General features: G+C 39.0%; 1 long non-coding RNA gene across 1 annotated transcript; it reads left to right on the top strand.

The window, feature by feature from the left end:
* The first annotated feature begins 12,644 nt into the window (after positions 1-12,644).
* On the top strand, positions 12,645-15,792 carry LOC113744388 (uncharacterized). Its single transcript, XR_003461480.1, has 4 exons — positions 12,645-12,749; positions 13,792-13,911; positions 15,073-15,294; positions 15,386-15,792. It is a non-coding gene; the product is annotated as an uncharacterized LOC113744388 (long non-coding RNA).
* The last annotated feature ends 6,982 nt before the right edge of the window (positions 15,793-22,774 follow it).

The following is a 22,774-nucleotide window of genomic DNA, read 5'->3' as shown; positions in this document are numbered from 1 at the left end:
AGAAAAGAGCACACACACACAATGGCTGCACCCAGCAGACTACCCTGTATGATGATAATAACAAATATGTAACCGTTTGTGTGATTTAATAAAACTAGCTGGAGCCTGAGAGAGCTCAGAACTCAGCTGGGTGTGATGGTGAACAGACTGCGGAGTCTGTCAGAGCTGTGTTCTCTCTCTTGCAACAGGTGAAACTGGAGTACTTGTCTTTGTCTTCTTTAAACTCAATATCTCTCTGCTCTACATCAGGTCTACAGAATTCGGGTACATAACCTACACTATAGTATAGATTTGAGTTTTATAATATAGAGAATATTATACATCCGAGATGAAACTGACAGAAGGACAGTGTAACCCTTTTGAGAGAAAAAAGAGAATAGAGAAAAAAAAAGAGTAAGAGTCTAAGATCCACTATGGAGCCTAGGATTGATCAAATAATGACGCAAGAATGAGACAAACTCAGTATCCTCTTTAAGAAACAACAACGCTTCCCTATTTATTACAGGATTGGAAGGATAAATAAAACACATTAATTGCACAAAACAGCTGTTACCCTGGTAAGTATATCAAATAAAAAAATTAAATAATGTTTTGCAGCTGCGCTTTTTTCTAAAGTTCTTGTTCACCCTTTTTTCAGTCACTGTTCAGTCAGCACCGTGAAGGTGGAAAATCAGTCCCACTGCACTGTTGCATGGGTAGTGTGTGTGTATGTAAAGGTGTAAAAGGATTCAGCTACCGCAGCGTTGTGTCTCTAAGTATCCTCCAGGGTCTGACTCGCTATCAAACTTCGACTGGCTCTAATATCAATCCCCCGGGCAGACGGCGCAGAAGTTGCGGAAAAATCACGGTGATTGGTTAAAATTGGAACACCGCCCTGAATTCACAGGGATTCACTGAAGTTGCGTTCAAGTTGCAAATCGCAACATCGCAAATTCCTGGGGGGTCTGAATATCTAGGTAGGTCCAGCTCTCAAAGGGTCCATCAAAAACCTGACCCACGATAAGCAGGATCAGAGCATTCATCTTAATTTTCTCAAATCTCAAAAATTAATTAGTAGTACATAAAGTAATAAACTCTTTATCAATAGAGAATAATTATTTTTACTGACTTGCTGTTGCAATACGGTATCACAATGTTCAGTAATAAAAAAAAGCAACACCCAAAATATCATATTATGTTATTGAAATAATCTTCCTCACTCCAAATCAACAGTATCAAAACATGATGTTCTCTTTACATAGTAATTAGTGCATAAAACAATATCAATCATCAAGAAAGAAAAAATTGTAACTTGCACAGTTAATAAAATGTGGCTAAATGTGCTTAGAATGCACAAATAAGGTGCTAAACACACACACAATACAGCTCAAGGTGCAACAAAGGAGCAAACAAACGTCTCATAATGCACCTTTAAAATGTCGGATCAGTGCTTCAGCATTAATGCATGGTGTTTAGTAGTGTGTCTCTCGTGTGCCGATCAGCACCGGAGGCTAGTGCTCCGACGTCAACTCTTATGCTAACGGGTTAACTCGTGGTATTAGCATTAGCTATTAGCATGTAGCACATCAAGGTGGTCGCTCACCAATGCCTTTCTCTTCCCGAGAGGTTCCACTTTTATTGTTTTATCTTCCTATGGTGAGTGTCCTGTTATCTATTATTAATTATTAACCAAAATATAGTATTTAATTAATTGATTTTTCCACCATGAATTAACATCTAATAAAAAAAAAAAAAACAGTTAACATCTTTGTTTTCAACATGCAATGAACTAATTTATTGTTTTTAATACAGATTTTTAACCTGGGTTACACCAGGACTGAGAGAAAAGCACAACTGACTGGCTGATAGCATAGATCTGTTACACAGTTGCAGTACACAGCACAGTTAGGCTACTGATATTTTAAAGACATGGTCAGCTATAGATTCTAACTTACACAAACTTCAGTCAGATACAGGATCAATGAGCCAGGCAGACTACACTAACATATTGAACTGAACAGTGCCTCTACCACTCTGCACTCTCTCTGCTACTAGGGATGCGGTGGAAGGATGGCAGGTTAACAAGGGAGATGTATTTTGGTCATTTTGCTAGCATGGGGGATGGCATCCCTGTTCATCCCCCCTCAAATCGCCATACACCCTGTGAATATGAAAACAGTTCCTACAAAAGAAAGGAACATTATCAGGAACATAATCACTTTTCACCCATCAGGAACTTATTGTAGCTTGTGTAATCACAGCTACATGAACAGTGATTAGGTTCCTTTTTATGAAGCTGTTGCTTCCCTCTCTCTCTCTCTCTTTCCCAAAGACAAGTTAATAGTTTGTTTTCTGGATATTAAGCCAAATTGTCCTCATTAGAGGACAGCCTGGCTCAGATCCACACAGTGACAAAAACCCCCTTACTAAGACGTGTTAGTTTCAGCTGCACAACAAATTTCAAGGGCAAATGTTTGCTTCCTTCCCAATAGGAATACTCAACAGATTCACAACAGGGTGCAATCTCTCAGAACAATTGGTGCTGTCACACAACTCTCCTGAGCACCTGGAACATTCATAGATACTCCTAAAACTCATCCTTTAGCCTTCACCACGAAAGTATCCACGTTCCAATTTCTGCCAGCTTCCCCCTCTTTAATCCACGGCTTCCAGTCCGCTTGCAGAGACATTAGCAAACAGCTCGATCTGATGTTGATCCATTGGTCTTTAGCTGAACACTGGCTAAAGACAAATTAAAGGAATGGCTACTTTGGTAAGTAAGGCAGCTCTCAATCTGTTTAAAATGGATGTTGTGAATAGAGGCCTAGAATAATCTCAAAGACCTTTTACATCCCCGGTGCCCACATTCTGGATATTCAGCACAGACTCTCCACTAGCCTAGAGCTGGACAATCAGAGATTTTAAAACAAGACATATCTCACTGCTGGACACATGTAACAAGATCATCATCATCTCAGCACCATCACCACCCACAGCAAAGGAATCAAGAGGTGGGCTCGACTCTTTGTTCAATACACCTGGATAAAACTAAATAAGACTACTGTGCCAGCTCTGGGAACCCCTTCATTAACAACTCTGACCTGTTTGGGCAAGGACCATTGTACTGAAATGTGATGGCCTACACCCAAACAAGAGGGGAGATAGATGCTGAATGGAAACATTGATTCTGACCTGAGGGAAGGATACGGTGGCACAGATCAGCATCCTGTACATCAGCAAAAAAAGGGACTGATATGCCCTCTCATTCCTACCATAGACCCTCTACAGGTTTCCCCTGCCTCTAGTTTGAAGTAAATGTTGGTCTTTTACGTATCAGATCCCTAAATCACAAATCTCTTTTAAGTCAATTTGGACTTCACAGCGATCCCCAAAACTCTCAGTGTGTTTTTAATCTGACTACCTTTGTATACCTTTTTTAACTCTAGGTCTGCTAGCAAGTTTTCTGCTAGATTCTTTAACTGCTTTTAACTCCCACTCTGACACAGACGAGCTGGTCTCCTTTTTTAATCACACCTGTCAGACTATCTTGGATGTGTTGCCCCCCCTGCAAAGACAGAAATAAAATCAAATAAAACACCACAGCCATAACTTAATGAATTTACCAAATAATTAAAAAGAACCTGCAATAGAAAGGATAGAAAACTGATTCATGTTATGTTTCATTTCATAAAATTTGAAAAGACACTATGAGGTATCATCAAAAGGCAGTTGAAAAAGCAAAAACTTCCTTCTTCTCTAATTACATTTTAGCAAATCACTCTAACCCCAAAACTTTATTTAATGTGTCGTTTTGCAAATGATTTCACATAAAATATACGTGAGGAGTTTTTTGTTTGTTTGTTTTTTTTACTTCTTTATAAAGACAATCAATGAGGCAACAGATGACATTGTTTCAAGATGACACAAAGATAGCATTTGAGATCTGGTGACCCAAGAAGCCTAGCTGCCTGTCTTAGTGACGGTAACTGTTGGACAAAATGTAGAGTATTTAGTTAGTTGCAATCTGCAACTTTGCCACTAAATCCTACACACTGGTCCTTCATTTTTAAATCACACATTTTTATATGATTTCATGTGATCGTCATTATATAAAAAGTGATGTGTGGATGTGTATGGACGTGAAAAGGGTGTGCTGAGGATCTTATCAAGTATCATAAAGGATCAAACAAACAGTCCAGTAATGATATTCATACCTCATCAGTGTTTGACATCTATTTCCACTTTTTGTTTTTCTGAAATCAATATTACTCATCTGACTGTGTTTCAGTTGTGCAGAACTTGAAAAAGAAGATAATGGTGCATGAAAAACCATTTTGCTGTATGCAGCCACCGTGCTTTATCTGGGATAACTTTTGTATCCTCGTGATTGACAGCATGACTGACGACGCCTCATGATTAGGGAGCATTTTCTTTCCCCACACACACTCCACAGAAATGGAGCATGATTTTGGTCAAACAAGCATTTGGCAACCAAGAATACCTTAAGGATCTTTTTCTGTTTCCTCTCCAAAGCAGAGGAGGTGGAGCAGGGAATGAGATATTATTTTCATCCTGTACATTAAAATGTCCAGAGTGCATTGACTTAAGAGGTTGGGATTTGTGGATTATATTTAGTTCTCATGCTATTTGTTTATTTATTTTTGCTGTAACAATGTCGTCACTCAAAAAGCATCAGTTGGCATGGAAATTTTGTATGATTGGAAATTTTGTATGAATCATGCATTTACACACATTGCATTTTTTGATTGATGTTAAAACTTGAGGCCTTCAGAAAGGACATAATATATGTTGTTATAACATTTATGATTCTTACTTGCTAGAGGGGATGCATTATTTTTATATAACAGCACCTTCATGATGCAGTAGCCTCCTATATTAGTATTCATAGCTGGAAAGCTGCCCAGTAAATTAACATTTTGAGGTTGACACTTGTGCCAAAACCAAGTTCCTATCAACAATATTGCCCAAAATATGTATAGATAATACTTTACTTATATTGTGATTGTTGGGAAGCACTCATAAATAGTCTGTTATGAAACCAATACACTTCAGCATTTTTATGAAAAACAGGTGGCTTTTTATAAACCTCACCAGTATTATACAGAGTACTTAGAAAAGTATATACTGCTTAAAGATTGAATAGCTCATCTTAAATGTAATCTGTGAATTGTTAGAGTGAAAAGAAAGCACATATTGCTGTCTGTCACAATGTATTCTCCAACAATCAGTTTTAGATCAGTAATAAAAGAAAAATATTTTCACAGCCTGATATACTGTGAGAACTACCATGAAAATCATCTTCCTCTTTCATAATTCATATATGAAATGTTGTCAATATCTGCACAACCTGAGGGCATCAAACTCTGCCACGATCTCTGACTGACGCGTGCTTGAAGGTAAAGTTTATACTTTCATAGACTGCATGCTTTATTTCTGTATTCTAAATCTGTGTACTTGGACTGAATTATAACCAATCCAGGACTGCTACTTCAACAGTGAGTATTATGCATATTTAAAAGCCAACAAAGAGATGTTAAATCACATGGGAATAAAATGCCGTACTTTGCTTTGATGGAGGATGTGAGGCAGTCATTACACATGAGTGCCTTTATGGAGAGCAGATGAAAACTTGAGGTTTTGCTAAGAACACTTTTTTTTAAAGAAATTTTCAACTCTTTTTCAAAGTGGAGCTTCAGATACACGGCCATCATTTGGTTTTACACTGCATCCATGTGCTAGTGTTTGAGACACGTCCTCAGATTATAAATATGTATCACTACATTGGCCAGGTGGTTGGTCTAAAGTGGATGGTCCACCTGTTGCACAACTGACCCTCTTGCTGGCTGTAGTTATTTTGTTGGCAAATGATGTTTTACATTTTTTTTTTAAATCTTATTTGGCTGCTTCTCTGCAGATGAAATACCAGTCGCACCTGCTGCCAGCTGTTGTATAACCAACCTGTTAAGAGCCCACACTGGATAAGGCATACATAATTGTTCTGTGCTTTGGCAAAGCACTGCAATTCATATTCAAATAAAATACAGTACATTGTCGACACAAAAACAAGACACAGGCATCACATACATTGTATTATTCCTTAACGTAACTGGTCAAAATAATAAAAAAAAAAAGAAAATACACTATCTGCTCTCAGATCACATCATGGACATCCTCAAAATCAAATTGCAGTGCACAGCTGGAATGTAATGGTGACAGATCACCATACCTCCGAATAACTGTGCCCTGTGTAGCCCGATGTGTAATTAGATTGGTTGGCGGTGAAAACACAAAAATAGGACCTATTATGTAAATAAATGTATGTGTGCATGCATAGTTTAACAAGACAGATTACGTACATGTGTGTATCCTTACATTTTATGAATACAAATATCTTACATGAACACAATACATTTAATATGTCATTTTAGTATGACACGGCGGCCCTGGCTCTTACATGGATCCAAAATACTTAGTCTGCAGGCTATCATTATTTGTCAACCGTGTCACAACCTGAATCTTTACAAGGGAAGACATAAAACAACCTGCCAAGAGAGAGATCTTTGTCTTGTGACCACAGATGTCAGTGTTTATAATCTCAAAGAATTCTGCCAAATCGGCCTCCTACTGCTATAGTGCCCCAAGACATGGCACAAAAGAACAAAGTAGGAGGCTGTTCATCTGACTGCAAGAAAATTTTTTTTTTTGCTCTTCTTTTGCTTATAAGAAATGCATTCAATTAGAAAATCCTTCTACAAACACTGATGCGTCCTAAAGCAAGGGCTCTTAGAACCTAATTGCTGATTTTCAGTCGCCACAAATTGAACAAGTTTCCTCCAGTTATATATGTAGCAAGGTACAACAGCGTATTTACTTTCTTGGGAGACTAATTTAGAACACACGTACATTTTGTCATTACTTTTTTCAACTAATAATACAAAGTGTTAGGCAAAATGCAATCAGTGCATGGTACAGTTGTTAAGCTTGAAGCTGGCCTGCTATGTATCTGCTCAGTGTACTGATGTAGACATTTGGGTTTAATGTTGTGTTTTGTTATTTGCCTGTGCGAAACAGTGTATGCCTCTGGGACACGAGAGAAATTTCCGAAAAAATATTCTGTTAATAAAATGAAGTGAAATCAAATCAACTGTGTCAGTACCTCCTGGATATGATTGTGGAAGTCTGTGCACAAAATGTGCTGCAGTGCACTAAGCAAACTGGAGTCTGGAGCACCTGACTTACGACAGTCTTTACCCTGGCAGCATTTCAAACACTTTTTTTAAAGTGTCTGTGTATCATCATCAAATACACAAGCATTCATTTCACTTTAAATCAGCTTTTCTCACACCGTCCTGGAGCACAGTATGAATCAAACAGATGCCACTAACTGTGGCTCAAAGGCTGGGCTTTCTAGCTGACTCCCTGGTGTGCTGGAGTCACCTTTAATATTCTGTGTTCCCTCATAATCAGGTTTATCTTTTCAACAAACATACACAGAGGTAAACTCTAACGTTTTGATGAATAGCAGCAGTTATTCAAGGCCAATCCAAATCCCTGACATTTAACAAAAATGCTGTCTGAAATTGTTACGCACTACTTCAACCTTAGGGATGATTTGACTCACCCTTACAAGTCTCATTACACAAGCCTAATTGTAGTGTTTCATTAGAGAGAAAAAAAGGTCTTTGGTTTTAAACTGCAATATGATTCCACATCCAAATATCTAAATTAAAACACTAAATGTAGGAAATATTAGGGTTTCAGGCTTCTGCAAAATTAAAATCATATTTTGCGTTGCTTGCTTTGTTTTTTATGTAGACAGCAGCAATATGTACTGTAAGGCTTCCGGAAACCTAGATCATGAGTGTGTACAATTTGCTGTGAGTCATGCATCCATTTATTTCCTATAGGTGTGTGCTCTGCAGCCCATTGCCTGGATAAGACTTTAAACTGAATTACCTAGGTCCTTACCTAAAACAAAAACAGTGAATGCACGTTCTGCTATTGTTGTCAAAGGTTGCTGTAGCATCTGCAGCTAGGGGATAAAATGCTTGCGGGAGGCTCCAGGAGTTATTATCCATTCCCAGCAGTCAGTCAGTATTTATTCTTCCACCAGTCGATACCTGTCGTTGTCTGTGTACCCAGTGTGACTGGCTCAGAGAGGATGTGCAAACATAACAAAAGCAGGAAATAAGCTGAAAACCAGGCAGAGATATTCTCGACCCACACCTTCTCCCTACCTCTCCCTTAATGGATGGCGAGCATCAGCGTTAGTAATAATTGGTCGCGGGGTAAAAAATTAAAGAATATTGCCTACATGTACAGCGTTTGGTTATTAAAATTATTCTGATGTAAGCAGTTTTGTTCAAAGATGTTCATCAGTTCATATTTAAATTCCTGCATATCATCCCGTGACAGGTGAGACAACAGAAAAAAAAAAAGTCCAGATTCGAATGACTGAAGAAAATGTCATCACAGCACTGTGTTCAATTACTGTGCCCATATTGCGTGGCTAATTGACAATGTGCTAGCAGAGACAAAAAAAAAAACAGTGTTTCAACAGGAGCTGAAAGAAAACAAGACATCCTGGAAATCTTGTATTGATATGCAAAGTTCACAAACTGCTGGGGGCGGGGGTCCCAGGATGAAGGAAGTTGTTTTTTGTTTTCTTTCTTCTCTATGGGATTTTCTTCTATGGGGAGAGTCTGCCTCTACATCATGTGTGACTTTAGCCCCCTAATACCCTTTAAAAGGGGATGGAGAAAGGGAACCAGGACACTATCAGAAGCATACCAACACAGATTTTCAACAACACTTATCTACCCTCTGTGCTATTTAAGCTTTCCCTTTCAGTTTCACATTGGACATAAATCCTACACGTGAGCATAAGAAATGGGTTAAGTCCCCTATCTATGGTCAAACCCCATTCAGGGGGGATTTTGGTTGCAGGCAAAGCACTGACTTACACGTGTGTAAGAGAGAGCCTGTATGATTTTTTTTTTTTTTTTTCACTTTAGTCCTCAGTTGGTTCTGCTGCTTGTTGCCTAGTAACCACAATCCCCTTTGAAATGCACTCTTCCTTGCTCACAATCACTAAAGATATTCACATTCTGTCCAACAGACACTCTAATCGACAATAACGGGACAGTATCGTCCATCTTGGAGAAACAATGCCATGCAAGACCATTTTTTTAAATTTTCATTCTAATTTTTTCCCTCTTGAACATGGTCTGGTTTGCTGCGTTCCCACTAAGCTCGCCGAGGAGACTTTCTGCGTAATGGAAGATAATAACGGCTTTCTGGCTGAAAAATGGTAGTTTGCTGGGATGTTGGGCGTAATTGCTACAGCAATAGATGACACATTGTTGGCAAGAAGTGGTCTGAAAATTTTTAATAACTCACTTTAAGTGGTATGGTATAGTGAGCGTTGTATGCTAATCAGCTGATTACTGTCAAATCAGCCCTTCCACTAACTCTGCTTTTTCAGCAGGTCACTATAAAATAGGAACTCGTTTACCTCCAAGCCATTTGAGAAAATAAGATGGCAGGAGATTGAAATGAATTCAGAAGAATGGTATGTGGAAACACATTCAATAGTTGAATGAATAATATTTTTAGAGTAACACCATATAAACACCCACAGCCTAACATAAAGTACACAGCTGGCTTACACTGCAGGAAAGGTCATCAGGTTTATCATGCATGTTAACATGTCATGTTACAAAAGAGGTTCTCAACGTGTCTCTTCAATTGAAATACCAGGAAATGATGCTTGTGAATCGTGAATCAGAATAATTGAGTATATTTTGAATAATAATGATTTTATATATGAGTGAGCATTTTCTACAGAAATCACATTAAATGTTCTTGAGAATCCTTGATGGTTATTGTTGGGAAGCCTTGTGGGAAACCTAAACCCTGCTACATATGTAATGATAAACGTGCACATAGATACACCTGATTTGCTCCATGTTCTCCCCCCAACAGAAACAAACCAACTGCTTAAACATGTTCAGTTCACCTACTTCTTTGTACCATTTGTGGAGGTCACAGGTTCTACAGATACAGAGCTTTTCAAAGTGACACACTTCAAAGTTGAAAGTTTACAATAGAAAAACTGTTTCTTTGTTTCCCGTTTTACATTTAACCTTTATTTCAATCACACATAAATCACAAATTAACCTAAATAAAACTTAAACTTGTTTACCTTTACCCCCTGCATACTTGAACTAGTCCAGTGACATCATCAAACATGTCAGCCAGGTTATAAATACAGAAAGGGATTGAGGCACTTCCTCCTTTTGTCACTGGAACACATGGTGGGTAACAAAAAGAATACTAGTTTAACTTATTGCAACCAGTAATAAACCAATAAAGTATAACTACATTTATCAATACTAATATATATTATAAATTAAGACAATTCACAAGCATGGTTAAACTAAACAATGTGGTATTGATACACATGCAACAAATGGTATGCTCTAACCAAATTTGTCACAGTTATGTATAGTCTTTCCATACAGACCTTTTTAAATAAAAAAAAAATAAAAAAAGATTTTGTTGGATCCTCAAGATTCTACAAGCACCTCATCCAATCAGCGGATGAGGTGCTTGTTTAAAGGCAAATGTAGAATCATGCCACTGCTGTGAGGCTGCCACCCAGTTGGACCATTCTGATCAACAGATGAAGAAAAAATGAACTTAAACTGACACTGCTGACGCATATAAACATACACCCCTTGTAGTTTTGTGAAATTCCTGTGCCTGACATCACAATTATACCTTGAAAAAGAAAATATTGTAATGGTATTGATTGTAGTTAGGATAAAAACTCAGTGTTTATACATCACACACTACACTATTGATTTAGCCAAATACACAAAAGCACTGTGACCCATCAGAGTTCAGAGAGAAAAATACACTGAATGATCAATGCAAGTATGAATTCAAGCTATTATTGGCTTTCTTGCCATTATTGTTGCATTAATTCCACAATCATTGCATTAACACTTTTGAATGAGTTACATTTAACGGTTTCACAATGCACTCATATTTGTCAATCTCAAGCCATTTCATTACAGCTGTGGTCATCAGTTATTGTCATTTTGATAAATTCATAATCTACTTCAGCAGCTCAATACATGGAGTGTTATTGTGCAAATAAAGACCATCCATGTCAACATCAAACATCAAGTTTATGTACAATAAGCACGTGCAAAACATAATTCAGTGATTGTAAAATGGTTATTAAGTAAAACATAAGGAAGTTAATGCTGTCCAGGGGATTCCCAAAACACCTTATATTAGCTGTATGGAGCATATCAAGGATTAAAAAAAATGTATTTGCTTTCACATCAGCTGAGGTAAGGTAAGCTGAGGTTGTTGTTAATGAAATGAAACTGTTGCTTTACCTGGTCAGAGCCTGTAGAACATCAACCGTGTCTACCGTCATCTAACATAATACAACATAACGTCTCTCTTTGTAAAATGCTAAAATGGCTGCCCGGCTGTTAATGACCCTGGGCGAAGCAACTAGGTAAAGTATGTGTGGGGAAACACCGATATATAGACGGGTGATGGATTAAAGGAAAAACCTGAAAGAAATGAGCGGTGAAACATAATTGCAGCTGCTTCCACACAGGTGCACTGCATGGTACAATTAAGCAATTAACATCCAATCATGCACCGTGGAATGGAGAGAAACGCTGAGGAGGCCCAGATAATTCTAATTTTGTATCAAGTTGGAACGAGGAAAAGAAGTGAATTTGACAGAGGGTTCATTGTTGGTGCATATACAGTACATTATATACAAGTCAACATGTTTAATAGTGTGCTTTTATTCCATACAGAATGTTTACTACAACATTTATATTTAATTTTTATCTTTGGGATTTGGACAAAAAAAGAGATTTGAGGACACTACATTCAAAACAGGGGACCTCCAACTTCTCTGCCGCACGTTTGCATGTGCTGAGCAGGTCCACATGGAGGGAGGGAGCTGGAGAGCTCACCCCGCCTTCCTCCCTGTTGGTAGACTCGGGCAGCTTCGGCTTTTCAGCCAGGGCTGGGGCCACGAAGGTGTCGTCTTCCTCCTCGTCCTCTGATATGAGGCACGAGGCGTCATCGTCATCCTCTGTGAGGCCAATTTCCAGCACGTCTTCCTCGGGAAATGGGGGAGCTCGGAGCTGCTCGCACTGGGCGGCCCAGTTGTAGCCAGTCTCTGGAACTTCCCCGGCCATGACCTCGTCTTCCTCCGCGGCTGCGCCTAGGTCAGCGGTGGGGAGAGACGGGTCACGGTCCACGAGGCTAGCTTGGCGGGCTAGCCTGCGTCTTAGGCTCTTGACCGTGAACACTTTGCAGTGTCCACAGGACCCGGGAATTTCGAGGGCTAACCTGGCGTGGTCAACCCCCAGGCAGGTACTGCACACCGGGTGGGTGTCCCTCCCTGAAATTTTGTTCCCGCAGCAACAGAGCCGAGAGTCTCCTCTGGTGTGAGGATTCTTAGTGGTCTCCATTTCGCCAACAAGCTGGAGTGCTAGTGGAGAAAATTGTCGTGGCTAGCTGGTGTGCTAGCGTGGGGTCGAACGGGTAGCTGGTGTGCTAACTTCGCTCGACCAATTCCGCCGTGGAGGGGTCGGAAAAGAATACCTACCGGTCCGGTCTGGTATGAACGGACAAGGCAGAAGCCAGAGATCCGTCTGGTGAACAGTTAAGCTAGCGAAAAGCTCTGACGTGATATAAGTTCTCAGGTGAGAAGAGGTTTTGAATTAGGGGAATGTTAACGGCGCACACTATATATAGTAGATGGGCGGATTGAGATAAATGCTTCTATCAGGGCTGCAGGAGGCTGCATCCCATAGCGAGACACCGAGTGAATATTATGAAGAAGAACCCCAGTTATTAATCTTGCTTTAATCTAGCTCGTAATCCCACACCACCTCATCTTTCTTCTCCTGTAGGGCATCAAAATCTTTGTTTAGCAGTTCTTATTGTCATGTTTTCTATCTAGTTTCATAGTCATGTGCTGTCATCACTGGAATACTTGACATTAGATAAATATATATTTTATAACTACTTAGATAGGTGATATTAAGGAATGAAATATACCATATCAAAATACTGAAATCCTTACATTCTTTAAGGTGTTGTACCTGATATACAGCAAACGTGCAATTAATGTGTGCAATGAATTGATTTTGCATACTGACATAATTATATATAATACACTTTATATAAATAAAGCATATTGTGGTATTGTTTTGTCATGGTTTGTTTTGAATTGTAGACTTTGGCGTTCCAGGTTTATAACTTGTACCAGAAGATTTTGAAAACATTTCAAAATTGTAATAAATGATCTGCATTTGTCTACAGACAAATGGATGATGATGGATTATCAAGAATAATCACACAAATACACACGCAAAAGTGCAGGATCACTATAACATTGTTTATTAAATTGTTGATTAATTGTAGCTAATATTATATTATATAAGAAAACAAATCTATTAATATAGCATTGTTGCAGTTCAATGTAAAATGTGTATCCATTTAGATAGACTACTTTACCAATTTCAATAAAGTCAAAGGAGTCATCCATACAGCTTTGTATACTGGCCTACATACAGGCTAGTATAACAACCTGTGTGCGCTGAAAGTTTCCTCCATTTGTTTCTCCATCTCCTGGATTTTTCTTTTTCAGTATGACTCTCATATGCCTCAAAGGACACGTTAAAAGGACAGCCTAAAAGGGGAGATAGAAGTGATATTAATCATTTGTTTCTCTGTCTTTAGGTTACTGTGGTTATTGGGGAGGTCCCTTCCTGGTGGAGAAAAGGTGTGGCTGAAGGCTAAGGAAGCTTAAATGCTGGAACCAACCCATTGGGCCAAACCATGTGCTGCAATGTCAAGGGGGTGATGTGGCTTTACCTATTTTTGTCATCTATGGTATCCATCTTGTCGGACCTAGTCTCCAGTCTTCAGGCTCTTATGCAGAAGAGGCCGAGGCAGAATTAGTTAAACTTACCATGATGCAACCACACACAAACACACACACACAAACAGATTATATGCATTTGTGGAGAAGTGGTAGAGTGAGTGGCAGCTACGCCCTGGGTTCAGTGTCTTGCTCAATGGCACTTCTGCATTGCCCAGGAGGTGAACTAGCACCTTTCCAATTACCAGTCAACGCTTAGTATTTTTGTGTACTGGGATTGAACCAGACACCCTCTGTATCCCAAGTCAGGTCCCTACAGACTGATGTTGCTTTCACACACGGATAGTCCGGGGGACTCTGTTCTTTTGGGCAGGGAATGCCAAAATATTTCACACCCTCATTTGGTTTGGTTCACTTTCACACTGCACTTTTGAAAGCAGACCAAACTGCCTGGACAGCGTCATTCAGTTACAACAGTTATTCATTTGGGGGTAGTTGCTTGCCCAAATCACTGCTTTGGAAGAAAAAAAGCACCAGGAAGAAGAAAACCCAGCTCATCGATTGGCTTTCTGATCTTGGGTTTGCTGGATAGTCCATTTGCTTTCCCACTGTAAGCGGACTGAGACCCATGTTTTCAGGCGGACCAGAGTTCGCTTGTTTGGCATGCACCAGAGCTTTCACACCTGCCCAAACGAACTGGGCTATCCAAGGAAACAAACTCTGGTCCATTTAAAGTGGACCAAACAGCGCTGGTGTGAAAGCACCCTGAACTATCTAACTAACTGTCTCATCACAAAGCTAGCAGTGTGCATGAAATTATGACTCAATATGACATCAACCTGAGGAGATAATGCATGCAGAATTAATGAATTATTTTAAATCACTTTGCATTTATGACCTTTATTCACTTATTCATATTATTTACATGGTTGTGTTTCTTCATGGCTATTGATCTTACTGTCTCACCATTTTGTCTTGCTTCTGTTTGGCCTCAATTCCTGGCTGTCTGTTGAGTATCCTCCCTGGAGGTCAACCCTGATGAGAAAGTTGAGCTTTTATGTCCCATTAATGCATGTTATTAACTTAGTACTAACTAACTTTCTTCTCCTGAGTTTTATTTCTGCTTTCTTGTCTCGCAGGTCCTCATGGATCATGGCTACAGCGAGATCAGGGATCATGGTTGTGCCTCCTGCTGTGGTCCTGCTCAATGTCCACTGCCAGTACTATTGATATTATGAGTACAACCCCAAACCAATGGACTGACAGAATGCTCCAACCATACTCTGAAGCGATAACTGACTCCTGCTGGTGCTCAAGTGGACTGTGAACTTAGCCACATCTCAGAAGACAAACAGCTTCAGGTGAGATCAATCTGTAATTGAGAAGTGATTCAGGAGAATCCTAGAAGGACAAAAATGTTGAGCATTTGACTGAGAGACAACTTAATTGCAGAATTCCTGAATGCCTGCTGCCTGGCTAAAAAAAAGAGGTTGACCTGATGCTGTCCCTGGGAATCATGGAGACTGAGGAGCAAGCGTTGTAACCCAGTGGTCCTGAAGAAGGATGGCATTATACAGTTTGCATAAACTTCAGGTACCTGTGTGTACTTTAATTTATTTATTATTATTTATTCTTGGTTTGACTGAAGAATTGATGACATGCTTGTACAACTGGGAATAGCCAAAGTCATGGCCACATGAAGCCCACCCCCCTCTGATTGTTGTCCAGAGAGTCCTGTATGGCCACAGCCACCGGGTAATATCACAGGTTAATTACATTTGCATTTAATTTAATTTGCAGAGACCTCTCAATAATCACTTATGGCTAAGCTAAGTGTGTGACAATGTCTGCAGGAAGTCCTGCAGCATTCTGCCCTATTATTTTGTTATGTAAAGGATCTGAGGTTAGGACTCTTTAAATCATAGTGATCAGATCACATTGCCAGCTCCCAAGTAGCAAACAAATAAAGATACAAATGCGAATTTTTGAAAATGGCCTACAAGATGTTCATGAAGAAATGTTAAAACATTAGTACTTGAGTGCTTTCTAGTGTTTCCCACAGGATTTTGTCAGACTATAGTTGGTGGACCTCAGACCTTCTATGAAGTGTCTAGGGATTTTGTCCAACTGTCTCTATCTGTCTCTATCTTTCAGAGACAACTTATCCTAAAGCAGTCTCCCTGGTTATTGGTAGCAGTTAGAGTTTAACAAACATTTCACCATTTTAATTTACCTAATTTTAGTGTTCATATGATTAGCTTGTTTTAAATTCACAGACTCCAAAATTCACACTCCAAAATGAACTAGTTCAAGTTCATTTCTTGTTATTTTCTTTTCTCTGTTTTTTTTTAACGAGTTGCTTTAGAAAGTAGTGCCATTTTTATTTAATGGAAGAATTTTGAAGCTGTGAGTTAAACACACCTGTCTTCTCTTCATTGTACTGTGCTGAGTGTCCACACAGGTGTTTGCTCTAGAACTACAGACTGTATAACAACGTTTTGAACGTTTGTCAGCCTGTAAATTGTTTTACTCTCTTCAGTAGTGCCCAGAGGTAGCTCCACTGGAGAGTGAAACTTAGGTTCCGCCTGAAGTGTAAAAAATATTTCTGGCTGTGACTGGACAAATTAGACCACAGTCATGGTAAAATTAATGGGAAACACATGTGAGTTGTCATGCTCTGATTAGCTAAACCTCAAGAAGCTAATGTTATGTACCAGTTATTTGTGGTCATAAACCAGAATACCCATAACACTCAAAGAACCCTGGCTGCCAGTTAGCTGGCTCATTGAGAGCAACCTAACTAACAGTACTGCTAATGATGACAGCTGTTGTTTTGGAGTATTGATATTGGCCAACATGATGAAGGAGAGGAGAAAGACCTTCATCAAATAAAATGACTCACGTGTTTTGTTTATCTTCTATCTCTCTGTCTGTCTCTTTGATGGCTTTCCTAATGGTTAACATTAGTTGCATAGCTCTGTGTTTTGCTTGCTGTGTAGCTGCTGATATGAAGGTCCTATTAAATATGGTACACTTATGTGGCTTGTTTGCCTAGACAATGAAGTCGCTGTATTGTTGCTGTATACAGAGATGCATTTGGCATTTGGTAATTATTGTTAGCCAAGTATTGTGTGTGTGTGTGTGTGTGTGTGTGTGTGTGTGGTGTCTGTAAGGTCTAATAAATGCTTATTAATAAACTGTATGATAAGAAATTAGCATCACTAGGTAATTGCATTAGGTCATTTCATAACAGTACACTTAGTGGTATAAATTCATTTTTGTATGCAAAGCATAGTAAGAAATACGCATGAAGGGGGTGTCATGCATTGCTTTGGCTGTTTTTTGTCAAACTGTGTGTTTTCAGTGAATGGTAGTATATTGTATGTTGTTACTGATATGTAATTTCCAGTCAAGTAAACTCAGGAATGTTGGGTTTTTTTTATGTTTATTGTTGCCAAGAGTATAGATAGGAGGATAACAAGCCATGTTTATGACATGTATTGTTACTTTTTTGATGTGAACATATGGTAAAACTGTTTTCAAATGTTATCTTATGGTTAAATGGTAGCTTAAGACCTTTACTGCATCCCACCATGCAACAGTAGTTGCAAATCTGAATATAATTACTTTGCAAAATGACACAAATGGTGTCACACTTACAAGTCAGCTTCTTGTTTTTTTCCTGCATCACAGACATAGTTTTAGACTTAATTTAGTTTAAAAAACATCTGCACCCAGTCTGGCCTCTGCTGTTTTAATGAGCAAGAACCACAACTGCTTCTTGGCTAAAATTGTCTTCAAAGTCAAACTCAAAAGGTGACTAACTTTACAAATGTAAACATGCAGAGTATTCATCCCTTTAAACATGCTTAATGTTTTATAAAGCTACCTGGATTAATCTAATTAAGAAATGTTAAATAATACATCAGTGATTAATGAGAGAATTTCAAAAGGATACTAATCATGTGTGGCATAAATATTCCTCAGACTTGTGAGTCCCAAAATACCATCAGGCCTTCAGAGAAGGATTCTGGCGGTATGAGCCAAAGGAAAAAGCAGTTCCATTCGCTAATTATTTGATGGCCCTGGAATATAGACGATCATGCAAAATGATGATTGTTTAGATCATAAGCATGTCTGCCCACATCATTGACTACTCCCTGCACAGTGCACACTGTTAAATAATTCTGCACACACAGTTAAATAACTCTGTACCAAAAACTCTAACAAAGATCATATCAGATGGGATGCTTTGGAACAAATGCTAATGAAATGGGGGTCTTTAGTCTAATGTGTATCTAAATGGGTTTTCTTGATGTGAAAACATTTGGCGATTCCTCATTTAGACACTGAGCAATATTGCTGCTCAAGCAGTAAAACTGCACTGCGTGGCTGAATGTGTGACAATTTGCTACCCGAAAGCTGGAACAAAAGTTGGGCTATTGATGGAGCCGGCCTTTTCTGGCAGTAACCAGTTGGATACTGTCTTGCTCAATCCACTAACCTGTCAGGAGGTCTAAATTACCAGTGGAAATGGCATGAGTGTCGACAGGGGGCTTGGTGTGTGAGCAGATCAGACATAGATGTAATTGGGAACTTGATCAAAAGCAACAGAGATCTGGTGTGGAAATGAAGCACTGCTTTGGGGGTGAATAGCAGACACGGTGATTTCCGTCTTAGTTTACCAGTTTGATGGCTTCAAAGCCTGACGTAAAAGCGTGTTAGTATAGACCCTTTATTGAAATGTCTCTGAGAAAGATGTTTTGAGTCCAGACAACTTATTTTTCAGTTGATAAATCTCTACACACCATAGAGGGCAAGTTATTTTTGTTCAGCGACTCATTAAAACATGCTGTAGGCTATATGATTGTATCACATGTTTTTTTTAGGGGAGGAGTGCTGCACGCTCAAAATTATGTGTATTATGTCTCAATACTGTGAGGAGTTGAGCTGTATTATTCAATCTGATGGTGACTGGATTGTAAAATACAAACACTTCACCCACTTCTGAGACTAAGAACTGTTTCATTTTCACACAATTAAGATGGAAATTGTTCAACTGATACTCTCTTAGTGGCTGTAATTTTACAGTTACTGCCCTACCAAAGGGAAAACAATCTCAGCTCATGCAGCAAAAAATCTCCAGCTCTGCTATTTGTTAGAAGATGGTTTATACACGACTGTCACTTGGTATTCCTGTAGGGATTTTCAGCAAGAAATACTTGTACATTCAGATAGTGTGATGATGCAAGGTCATACAGTAATAAACCTTTCAGAAGTTTCTGTTTTATTAGACACACTGATGACATGATCGACAAATCCAACAGATTCTCAGGAGTGGGAAATAATAATAATAATAATAATAATACATTTTATTTCATAGGTGCCTTTCTGTCACCCAAGGACACCTTACAATAAATGAGAGTAGACAGCAGCAAACAAAAAGAACCATAAAAGTATATCAAATTACAAGAATACAACATCAGAAAAAAGAAGGGTCATTTCCTGTACCTGTGTCATACGGATTTCGTCACTGCTTTGCCCCCTTTAAGAGACAATGTTCACATATTCACTGAAGTACTGGAGCCATTTTTCACAAGCCACATATCTTCTGTATGTTCCGACACTATAATATGTCAAATAAAAAAAAAATGAAAATTTATTTCAACCTGTGTCTCATCAGCGAGAGATCTGTCAATACCAGTATCTCCTCTCTGTATTGGCAAAGACAACTCAGAAAGTTATCAGTTATAACTATTCATATTAAAGTTTGTTATGTACCCATATAATCATGCAATGCACAACCCAATCTGTGCATGTATATGTAAAAGACAGACAATGGAAAGACCACAGTTATCTATGCGCAGTGAAAACAAACCATTTCTATAAATTTGCTCCCTTGTCATTTCTGATGGGACATCTCAGCTATAATGGGAAAGGTTCCAGTTGCGATAGATGTTTCTATCCATTCAAATGGGTTGGCCGACCCATGCAAATAGTTAATATACAAACATAAACCATCTGGGTACTGCTGTCTGCCTAACTATGAGCATCAGAAATTCTGCATGAGGTCCGCTTGAAGTTCTAACTTGGTCTGAACAAGAACATTACATTAAGAACAGTTTTCACTCAGCAGTAAAGTTTTTGAAGTGGCCTAAAGTAAATGTTAGCTTTAAGTTACAACAAAGGGCAGCACTGTGCCTCCTGTCTAGAAATGTACTCTACCTTAAAATCAGCACCACATAAAATCTGTCCATTCTGACACAGAATTATCTTCAAATTTTCTTTACTGTAGGGTTGTTGGTTGTGAAGACCAAGGCAGGCTATTAATTAATTATTACAATACCAATCAAAAGTTTGGACACACCTTCTCATTAGTTTTTATTTTGATCATTTTCTACATTGTAGTTGAACACTGAAGACATATAACACAAACAAATCAACATGTGTTTTATATCTTAGATCGTTCAAAGTAACCATCTTTTTGTTTTGATGACAGATGTGCACACTCTTGGCATTCTCTTTGTCACCTTCATGAGTTCGTCACCTGTAATGGTTTTCCAACAGTCTTGAAGGAGCGTTGGCTGCTTTTTCTTCCCTCTGCAGTCCAACTTATCCCAAACCATCTCAATTGAGTTTAGGTCACCTTCTTTACATCCTACAGCTGGGACCAAAAACATAAAATTGGACTCATCAGACCAAAGAACAAATGTCCACTGGTCTAATGTCCATTTCTTTTTCTTCTTCTTTTTTTTTCCTTTTTTTTTTTAAGCATACGCAGTTCTCTTCTTTATGTTGGTCTCTTCTTTACGCCAACCCTACCTTTGAACAACACAACTGTTGTCTCAAATGCATTAAGAAGCTAAGAAATTACACTGATAAAGGCACGTCTATGAATTAAAAAGTAAAGAGAGAATGCCAAGGGTGTGCAAAGCTGTCATCAAATCTGTTAAAGCGTGAGCTTAGTCGTAACACTGAACCAACAATGCAGACCACAGGCAAGAGTAGACTGAGAAAGTTTATTAACACAAGGTGCAACAAACACAGCAGGAGACGGGTAGAGTGACAGTGAGGTCCAGGGTGGTGATCAGGGGTGAGAGGGAGAAGCCCGGAGAACAACAAAGGCAGGCTGATCGTGGCAGGCAGGGCAGGTGAGGGGAAGGGCTCGAGGACAAAACAGAAAACACAACAGTAAAGGCTGGCATCCAAAACACTAGTCCAAAAAAGATTCTTCAAAAAGGTCTTTCAAGAGCTGCTAAGTTGTCAGGTTACCAAAAAGGTTATAGCAAACTGGTGGAGTCTGGAAGGATGAACCGAGTTATGTACTGCAGGAGATTTATGAGTGGATGAGTTGCAGGTGTGGAAGCAGAGCAGGTGTGGATCAATGGAGGAGTGACAGGAGAAATTAGGTCAGCCACACCCAGCCTGCACAGACAGGGGAGACGACACCAAGCACAGAACCCAACAGGCAGGGAAAACACCAGGAAAACTCAGGGGAACAGACAGGACTAGCAAATCCTAACAGAAGTGGTTATCTTGGAGAATATAAAATACAAAACACAATTTGCTTTCTTTACATTGTTTTTTGTTTACCTTGAATAAAGAAAAACCATTGAATGAAAAGGTGTGTCCAAACTTTTGACTGGTTCTCTGGTACTGGTACACTGGTACATGTGCACTACTCACAAAAAGTTTGGAATATTTGGATTTCGATTAAAATTTCAAAATGCACAAAAAATGCACTCTGACCTTTACAGGTGAACTTAATTTTACTCTTCTAACCTTATGAATGCACACATCCAACTGTTCAGTATTGCTGTACTTATTACATAACATGCTGTTCTCTAACAAGGTGATTAACCACAAAAATTGTGTCTGATCCATGAATGGACATATAAATGTTCTGCTTCAATGTTCAGATTGTATTTAAACAGTCCTCTTCGTCATGCTGTTCACATTTTGCACATTTTTCACATCATGAGACCAAGACAACGACTAACAATCGATCAACAGTACCTGGCCTGTGTGAGGCTTCAAACGGGATGTACTCAGAAAGAAGTTGCCTCTGAGTGTCATCAGCAGGATCATCAGTCGACAAGAGTCGACTTACTGCAACCTGCAAATTGTTTAAAATGAAGAGATTATCATTGCATGCTCCTAATTAAATGTCCTACTCATGATATAATATCACTGTAGCATGAACCTTTTACATTTTCCATAAATTTCACCTGAAAGTCAAATATCCCTGACTTTTTGTGCGTATAGTATGTCTGTGAGGTTGTTTGAATTACTATTATTACTTCCTTAAAGTACTGGAATGTTGATTTGAGCAATCTGCAGTAGTTGCATCTATACTGGATTATTTTCCGGCCACTCCACTTCTTGTTGAAATAGTTGTCATTGCTTCGTATTGAGCTTCTCACTGAGTTTTCCATATTCTCTGAGATTTTGTCAGTAACAGGCACGGTTTACTAAAATGACTCAATCTTCTAACGTACATGCTGTGATGGGCAGTTGACTGACTGAGTGGGCACTTGTAGGGTTGATGTGTGAAGGAGGAGTTGCCTTTGTGCCTCAAGTGAAATTACTAAGGATCTGTGCTCAGTCTTGGAACACCCTAATATATACGATGTTATCGACTGCACATGCACTTCAAGCCAATCATGTTAGTCTGTCACTGTAATTTGTCAATGTCCACTGACCATTTGGAACTTTTGTTTTCTGAAAGCAATCGGTGCATAAAAGATGTATGCAGCTCAGAGATTGAGTGAGCACAAATCAGTCAGAGGTTGCTGAGTTTTGCTTCTTGGAGGCTGGAGGTCTCAGTGGGTGTTATGACAG

Source organism: Larimichthys crocea, chromosome I (assembly GCF_000972845.2).
Source record: "Larimichthys crocea isolate SSNF chromosome I, L_crocea_2.0, whole genome shotgun sequence".
Lineage (NCBI taxonomy): Eukaryota > Metazoa > Chordata > Actinopteri > Sciaenidae > Larimichthys > Larimichthys crocea.
This window is presented reverse-complemented; position numbering and strand designations above follow the sequence as displayed.